Genomic DNA, 9,689 nt, shown 5'->3' with positions numbered 1-9,689 from the left:
ATAGTACCATGAATGGGCTTATTCAACATCCGAATAACGATCGCCTCGTAAATTCGACAGAAACACAGTAAAAACATAAGCCAACGCTCTGACGACTAAAAACGAAACAAGATTACGTAATATCCGGAAAAAAAGCTATGTAAAATTTACTATGGCCATTCGCAAGACTTGCAAAAAACACCAAAAAAGTAACTTTTCATCAACAGACTAAAGCAAAAATGACTATTTCTACTAACGACATAATAGTCCCAGCTGAAAAGTGATATTCGAAAAAGAGTTCTAAAAATAAACAATGACTTGTATAATATCGTCAAACTATTAATCGCAAAGGGGCTATAACTTAATACAAATGGCTTAATGGCACAAGATGATCTGATTACAAAATTTGGCGACAAATATCACACTTCAGGTGTTGCTGTTTAACCGAGTATGAACAGAAAATTATAACTCGAACCATTTTTTATTGATCTTTCCAAAACTAAGACGCAAATTGAAAACTTCAATTTGATCGGCCTATTTCTCTAGAATCCACAAACTTGAAAAAAAAAAACAAATAACAAATCAACCTTATTGTTAACTATTGAATTGACAACTTAATATGAAATCGGAAATGTCTAGTCAAAAAAACATGATCTTCTTTCAGTTTTTTGGTCTAATAACATTTGCAGTCAAGTTGTCTTATTCGAGCGTTCATTCTAGACAGCTTTACTGTTCCGAAACTAGAAAATTCATTAAAGAACTAAACAATTATTACACACTAGGAGATTTCGAAGATGGTGAAAACTTGCTTCTCAAAAAGAGTGGCGTTTTTCTACATACAGAAATTGAATCAAGACTTAGTCATGGTGAATGTTACACTGGACTTTCAGAACCCAAATGTTCGGGCTTTTACTGTATCCAAGCCGATCACATAGGAGATCACGTGCTCATTGAAAGTCTGGAACCTCATTTGCTGATTCGGATTCCAAAAAACCGAACCGAATGTCGCAGTATTTGGCGGGAAGTTGAAATAGAAATTTGCGGAACTCACACCGAGAAACTGTATCTGCCTATAAGCGTGCAAAAAACTGACGGACAAGTAAACTCAAATTTGAGCGCAACTAGTATTATAACCTCAACAAAACAAAGCTGAATTGTTAAATTAGTTCTAGTTATTTAACCATTTGCAATATGAGTTAATGGCTATTTTGTAAATATAGTAAATGCCACTTTATTCAATATTTAATGCTTTAAATTTTGTACCATAAAAAACTGATTTTGTACAATGATTGCAGTTTTACCAAAAAGGAAACTGAGTTACCCAGATTAAAGCTATTTGAAAACACAAACGAAAAAAAAAACAGACTAGTCACTTTTACAATGGGTCCAAAATGTACTATCACAATGAGTTCACATTTTTTTTAGTATAGCCACTTTTTGGTTGAAGTAACCCAATAAAATCAAACCGGATCAAAATTTAATCTTTTATTCCATTGGAAATAGTTCGAATCACTTTTTGAAGTACACGTCGTGCGCCATTTCCAATTTTGTGTTGGGCTTCTTTTGGGCTGCTCTAAATACTGATTTTTGCACAGCGAGCTTGAAGAGATACTAGGCTATGACTCGCACCTAAGGTGATTCAAATAGAGAAAATCAATTAGAAACCAAACTAGCAGTCTCTAGGATTTCACTGACAGCACCATAATACATGGTTGGGTTGAAAATTTCAGCTTTTAAATCTGTAGGTTTTGAAAAAAAATAAAAATTTAAAAGCTGAAATACGCCACATCTAGGCCATAGGGTTTGATCAGTCATATTTGGAGAAGGTCAAAGTTGCAATCCCTGAGTGTACCCTGAAAGCACCCTTACCATAAGATTTTCGAGTTTTTCAGTGTTTTTTCTATAGTGTTTTTTCTAAAGTTTTTTTTAACTTTTAAACATTTTTTAAATTCTAAGTGAGGTGCTATTAGGGTACACTCAGAATAAGCAACTCTACTCTCCAAATATGACTGTTCAAATGCTTTTGGTTTCCGAGATGTCATTTGTTTTGTTTTAGTTTTTCAGTTTTATTTTTCAAAAACTTAGATTTGAAAAAAAAACAAAGAACTAAAAAAATTCTCAAATCTAAGGTTTAGAAAAAAACTTAAAAAAATGACATGCCGCAAAAACCAAATGCAATTGAACAGTCATATTTGAGGGGCAGAATTGCATCTACTGAGTTTACCCTGAGAGCACCCCATCACAGAGTCGGGAATTTCGAAATGTTTAGTGTTTTGTAAACCTACGTTTTTTGAAAAAAAAAAAGCATAAAAAACCAGATCTCGAAACCAAAGAGAGGGATGCAGTTATATTAAGACGGCAGAATTGCAAACCCATAGTGTACCATGCGAACATCCCAAAATAGGATTGAGATTTGATTGTTTCAAGTTCTTAGTTTTTTCAAATCGAAAAATTTTGAAAAAAAAACTATAAAAACACGACGTATCTTGGAAACCAAAAGGATTTGAACAGTAAAATTTGAGGCCAGATTTGCAATTTCTGAATATATTCTGAGAGCATTCACCATAAAATTGAGAACTTCAAGGTCTCTTAATATTGTTTTAATCTAAGTTCTTGGAAAAAAATCATAAAAACGCAATATCTCGAAAACCAACAGGCCAGACTTTAGAGGCCAGAGTTGCAACTCAGAGTATAACCTAACATTACCCCAACATAAGTTTGAGATTTTGAGTGTATTTTACATCTTAGTTTTTCCGGGGAAAAATAAAAAATCATAAGAACGTTGCAAAATATTGGTTTATTATACAAATCAACATTGGGATTTCTTAAATATGTGTTAAGTGAAATGCCAATTAAATAATGTAATGATTGATGATATTGATAGATCCATAGATAGGTAGATAGATAGATAGATAGATAGATAGATAGATAGAAAGCTAGATAGAAAGATAGATAGATAGATAGATAGATAGATAGATAGATAGATAGATAGATAGATAGATAGATAGATAGATAGATAGATAGATAGATAGATAGATAGATGGGTAGATAGATATATCGATAGATAGATAGATAGAAAGATAGAAAGATAGATAGATAGAAAGATAGATAGATAAATAGATACATAGATAGAAACAGATAGACAGATAGATAGATAGATATAGATAGACGGATGTATAAATAGATAGATATATAGATTAGATATCAGAAAAAAAAAGAAAATGAAGAGCTTAATCATGGAAGATGAAGGGTGTGGGTTCTGCTTGTCGTCCAATTTCCTTACCCACACTCAAAAACTTTCGTGACTCGTGGATTATGAATGACCAGTTTAATTTGTTTTCTTTCGTTTGGTTGAAAAGACAGCCAAATTATGACTAAAACAAAAAAATCAAAATACATGCTTTTAACTGCTTTTGTTAAATTTAAAAAAGGAAACATATTACAATTTGAAAGCTCCCCAGACATCAGTTGCAATGTTATTTTGTTCAGAAAAAAGTCGCCAGCGGAACAGAAAAAATATCTATAAAGATTAACATCAATATTGAACAATGCTAAGTCAAACTTATGATTAACAGAACTTTTTACAAACCTGAGCGTATTAACGCAAAAAACCTATAACTTTCCTTAAGCAGTACTTTTTAATAGATTTTATTCCATTGGGTGACGCAAAATATGAGAGAGAAACAAACATGAACAAGATTTCACGTTTCAGGTCGAAGCCCTGAATTTTCCGACTGCCTTTTAAGCTTTTATGGAGCAGTAATAACATCAAAAAATTAAAAGTAATTAAATAAAATTTTTAAAAAATTTTTCTAAGATTTGAATTTTTTTACGAAAAAAATCATCTCCCCGCACGCCATATAAAGAACAAAAGAATAGATTTCGCTCCTTGTAACAAATCAATTATGGCAAATAAGCTTCTTTCAACCAATTTGGAACAATTTTAAGACGGATTAACTCTCCGCTTACGCGTTAATGGCGCGAAATATATTGCGCTATAATTGTCCCAAATTGGCGATCTTTAAACCCCCATAACTTTACAAAAAATAATCACAGGTGAAATATCTTTTCAAATTTAAGCTCAGGACAACAATACCTTTTGAATGATATTTAAAAAATTCCGTCAAAAATGGCTAGTTAAAAAGTCAAAATTTGTCTGAAGAAAAAAAAACAACCCCGAGCACAAATATTCCGTTACTTTCGTATCGTAAGTCAGAACAACAACCTTCTTCGAAAATAGAACATTTAAAATAACTTATTCACACAACTTCTTTTGCGATCTTCCATAAAGGCTTTAGAGTCCATTTTCTTTACAAACTAGTAAAAAAAGCGATCAACCATTACTATAGAAATATGGACACATAGAAACATGAGAAAAACCACTGCAAAACAGAAAATAACATTAAAGAAAAGCCGACAATTTTCAAGCATGGCCAAAAAAATGAAAACATTTTAAAAAAGTGATAAAAAAAATCAGGAAAAAAATTCAATACCAAGGCTTCTAACTGTACTTCATAGATGCTTGTATACGCACTCAATCACTTAAAGGTAATTTACCATTCGCAAACTATACCGACAGAGCTTCAGTCGAAAACCATGAAGCGAAAACTATAGGCTAAAAAAAACGCGATAAAACTATTACAAACATGAAAGCTTTTTAAACTTCATATCTGAGACTCCTTTTAAAGCTAGAGCCAAATTTGAGCAGCTGGATGATTGGCAATATTTTTGAATCCTCAGCAAACTCTATTACATTTGAAGGGCTTTCAACGAAAATTCTCCAAGACTTTCTTGATATTGTCAATGCCAAATCTGTCAATCTCGTTGAGATTGTCGTTAAAACTGAGTACACACGTCGAACTTCCAATCGAAACGAACAAGCCCTTTTTAATTACTTCGCGAAGCTTCGCATCGACAATTTTAACAGGCGAAATTGATGAGGGACTAATCATTCTCACTGTTAACTATTACGACATTTTAAAAAATGATGACAGAAGTTGCAACAGAAGCATAAACTGTTCATCTTTTTGCTTTGATGAACTGAAACAAATTGGTATATTATTTCTTAATTTGGTAGTTCAAGTGTCGAAGAAACGCCATTTGATACTGCTTAAAAGCAACTGTGATACTCTCATTAATAGTCTTATTAGTTGTTAATTTGACAACTTTTTTTCTACGAAAATTTAATTGATCATTTACTACGGTACGACATTTTTCACAAATTTGCGAAGAGTGACGAAAAAATGACGAAGTTTTTCACTCAGCGATACTCCTATCGTCAAATCATATTTTTGGTTAAACCCAATGCAGTCAAGTTACTTTATAAAAAATATTTCTTGACGAACGTAAAAGACCACAGAAAACAAAAAAAAACTTAAATCCAATAGCTAACACCAACATAATACCAAAAATTCAGAAATTCAGAACCATGGATTGTCATTTGTTTCAAGTTGCACTTCTCACAAACGTTCGTCTGAATCTTGCTCTAGTAATAGTTTTTTTCATTTTGCGATTCAACTGTATAGAGACTTATCCATTGGCCGCTTCCATTACTATCAACGACCAATGCACCCCTGAATTGGAAAAAGTAGTAGAAAAAATCTGGAGATTTGACAGCGAACGTAAGTTAATTTAAGTAGACTTGCCATATTTTACAACAATAAAGGCAAACAAGGAGCTAGAACCAATAAATTTTTTCAAAAAGTGGGGCTTTTGTTCAAAAAAAGAAGGCAGGCATTGCGCTTTATTTTCACAGAAAAATCCAGCATTTAGCGCTAGTTAGATAAGAGATTTGAAAAAAGCTAATTTAACGGCATGAATGTTTAAGCGCAAAACTCCAACATAGTTGTCTATTTTATTTACATAATTTTATATTCTTTCCCCAAAGCCCCTAACTGACTAGAAATAACGCCATGATTTAATATGGTTTGGTTGTTTCAGGCCAGGACATCGAGGCTGAAAAAGAGCTGCTGAGACTGTCTAACTCTACAGAAGCGATTCCGACTGAAAAACAATCAGCAGCCTGTCTAGATCGAGTTGAACCCGAATGTCAAAACAGTTTTCACTGCTTCTCACTGTCAAGTATTGGCGACCAATTCACTTTTAAATCCCTCTCTGAAGAAATCCTATTGACTATTCCGGATCATAGTAAAAACAGGGATGTTTGTAGTACTAAATGGCAGCAATTCGCAATTCGAGGATGTTCAAAACATGTCACAATTTTCCTGCCGACGGCTATCAAGCTAACAAAACACTAATTAAACTGAATTCTGGTAGAAGCTTTAATATTATAGGTCGATTTGTAAATAAACTTGTGTTGTATATAAATTTTGCACTTCAAGTAATAGTTTTAATTCAATTGATCGTATCGTCCATAAAACAAGAGAATGCGAATAAAACAATTTTCTTGGAACCAACGTAGTATCAGTATCATCATAATTTTAAACGGATGGTCAGTCAATAAAAATTGTTTAACTAAAAAGACACTGCTCTATAACTTTGGTTTAAAAAAATCCAAATTGAAATTGCAAAAATGCGCACATGAACCATTTTGAATAACAGATTCCAGCATCTGGTTAGGGACTGTAGACATTGTTCAGATCGCTTCGGGGTCCGTTGTGAGGAAATTTTAGCGCCGTAAAACAATAACTGAGATGATATTCTAGAAACTCGATAGTTTTCAGGCGCTAAACCGTTCCTTCTGCAATTACGCAAGACATCGTTTGTTCTTCGAGTTCCTTACTTTCAGCCTTAATAAAATCACACTCCAAGAGATTTTTCCATTGATCAAATGTCCCATTTGATAGATCATTTCTGCCTTGCCTTCGAAAGTTTAATCGTCGTTTGTCAAACCATTTTCGTAGCGATTCTCGATCTTTTCTCAAGTGATTCGCCAAAATGCTCAACTCGGCTTTCTTTGGGAAAGCATTTACTTCAAACAGACTTTTCAGCAGATTAATTTGGTGTGAGTTGAATAAACATCGGTGTCTACTGCTCTGAGCTGCTATTTTTGTTTTGACATGTGGCGAAACGGTGCGTTTAACATCTACTAGAAATGAATAAAGGAGCTTCAAATATTCCTGGGCTTTGCCAAGGGTCAAACTTTTCTGCTCCAATCTCGAAATTTGAATCTAAATATTTGGAGATTTTGAAAGAATCATCAAAAATTCAATTTAATTTCAGATTCGCTGCATATCTATTACTCTTTTCCCAATATTACACAAAAAATGAAAATCATAATAGGTTTGCAGCTACTCACTTGATCAAAAACTATGTTGTAGTTCCTTCTTATGTATGTGCAAAGTTCAGCCTGCGATAATTTCAAATGCACCCTAGCTTTCATGATCCACTCAATTTGAACCTCTGCATCCATCACTGCTTGAGCATGTAGTGATCCAGGTACTAATGGACCCATGTCGCATAACTTCTCTTTACGGTTCTTCTTCTTTTTCGATTTATCATTAGGAGGCATTTTCAGCAGTCTGCTAAATGGGATCCCAGGTTGAATGTTGCGGTAGCGCCTCAAGATATTGCTCACTCTAAAACCAATCGCTAGATGATTTCAAAAGTTTCACAAAATCATTGCACTCAAATCCACAGAGAAGAGATTAATTCACAATCCTTTTTCTGGATATTTTTAAGAACAGAGATTTGATTTGCCCAGGAAAGAAATTAGTCGGTTACTAAAACTGCATCACTAGATTTTTTATTTCGTTGCACAACCAAAAACTAAACCAAGTCCATAGCATTTTTCGCCTCATGCTTTTTTGGTTTCTGGAGAGCGTAATTTGTTTTCCAGTTGATAAAATAAACTGAAGTCATTAAAAAAGTAATCAAAAGTAAATTTCCAGCCAAAAACAAATTTGAGCGTGAGCAAGTTTTTTCGTAAGACAATGAAGAATACACCACACTATCTGTTGATGCTGCATTTAACATTGATTACTTTTCTAGCTTAACTTTCTTATATGTCTATGTTAACTGATAACATTCTCAGTCCGGGCAGAACTAGGCAACTTGTATGGATTTGTTAGCTGCCCGCTTTGTGTTACTGAGGTATTTATGCTCAATTCATCTGATTAAGTAACGAGAAATTAGTTATTCTTCTTCAACTGGATAAATCTCTTGTTTTTGTTCCTTGAGAGTTTAAATTTTTAAATAAAAATTGTGGGCCATAACCCCTTCCCCAACCTGCGAAAATCCACAAAAAAAAGAATTTTTCTCCACATTTTAAGATTGTTACAAAAATTTACATGCTGAATGATTAGGGAAAGAAAAACATCTTAAACTTCAAACGACACCTTATAAAAACCACTCGTTACACCATAAAATTGATGCTTACGTTAGATTGGGGAGCCAAAACTTGATAAGTCTCGACGAAAAAACTATTCAATACTAGCTGACTACAGATTTCAAAAAAAGAACGACTTCAATTGACCCATTAGAGATTAGGGAAAACAAGATTTTGTAATATAATTCACAGAAAAGTCAACAAAAATTGTTACAATTAGATTAAAAATGGCGTATTAAGAATCACAAGTTAGGCATCGGCTTTTCAATGTCCTTGTGCACGTTATTGTTCCGACCATTGAAAATGGGGAGGAACTTTGTATTCGGGTGTGTTATAGTTTTTTTTTCTTTTTCCACGCAAAATCAGCTACCACAAATAATCATCGGACAGGGTTGAGTGATATATCATACTGAAGCTCTTTCAGTCATAATTCGAACCACATTTCACAATGTTGAGAACAATCAGTTTGAAATTTTTGATTGTTTGTCTTAATTCGAGCGAATAACGCAAGCGAGAAGTCTTTTTTGTTTTCCTCGCAAAATCAGCCACCACAAAGAATCATCGGGCAGGGTTGAGCGATATATCATACTAAAGCCCTTTCAGTCATGATTCGAACGATTTTTAAAAATTTCAAAATTTTTTTTCCCAGTGTCGAGAAAAATCGGTTTGAAATTTTTGATTTTTCGTCTCGTCGAGCGAGTGAGCAGTCTTACAGTAGCTTATTTTTGCTTTAATTAAGCCTTGAAAAATTAGTTAAACTCTTATGAAATTAATTTTTGGAGTTTTAAGCTTCATCTTAAGAATCGAAACTTCAAAACTTCAAAAAAATTTTTTTCATTTTTCTTGTTAATTGTCTTCAAAAATTGTTTTACAATTTGCATATTTTACATGACTGACGAAAAAGCCTATGCTCTACTTTTTCGCTCAGATTCCTTCATCACGCCGAGACGGAAAAACGACACTAATTGGAATAAAAAATGCTGTAACTTTTTAGGACTGGTCGGAACATTGCGCTACTTGCACAGGAACCGGTTATCCTTGTTTCGGTTCTTATTTAGTGGATGTTAGATTAACAAGAAATCTTCTTGTTGAATTTGCTGTAGGTTTTAAAATACTGATCTCGGACTGCTTGAGAAAATTGTTCACATTATTAATAATTCTCTAGAAAAATGATAGACGGTCAGTGATTTCTTCTGCTTCAATTTCGGGAATAACTGTCCGCGTGTGGTTCATGGTTTCTACGCAAGTATCGAAATCGACTTTCGCTACTTGTAGTCTACTAGGCCCGCAACTCAGATCTCTCTTTGGTGGACTGTACTGATTGATGGCTGGCTAGAAGCCTGGTGAATTTTTGGTTGGCAGGATGCTCGAATGAATGACCGGATGGATAGTTGAACGGTTAGCTGGACGGATTGATGGCTGG

This window comes from Symsagittifera roscoffensis, chromosome 8 (genome assembly GCF_963678635.1).
Source record: "Symsagittifera roscoffensis chromosome 8, txSymRosc1.1, whole genome shotgun sequence".
Classification (NCBI taxonomy): Eukaryota; Metazoa; Xenacoelomorpha; order Acoela; family Convolutidae; genus Symsagittifera; species Symsagittifera roscoffensis.
The sequence above is the reverse complement of the archived record's forward strand: the minus strand, read 5'-3'. Positions refer to the sequence as shown.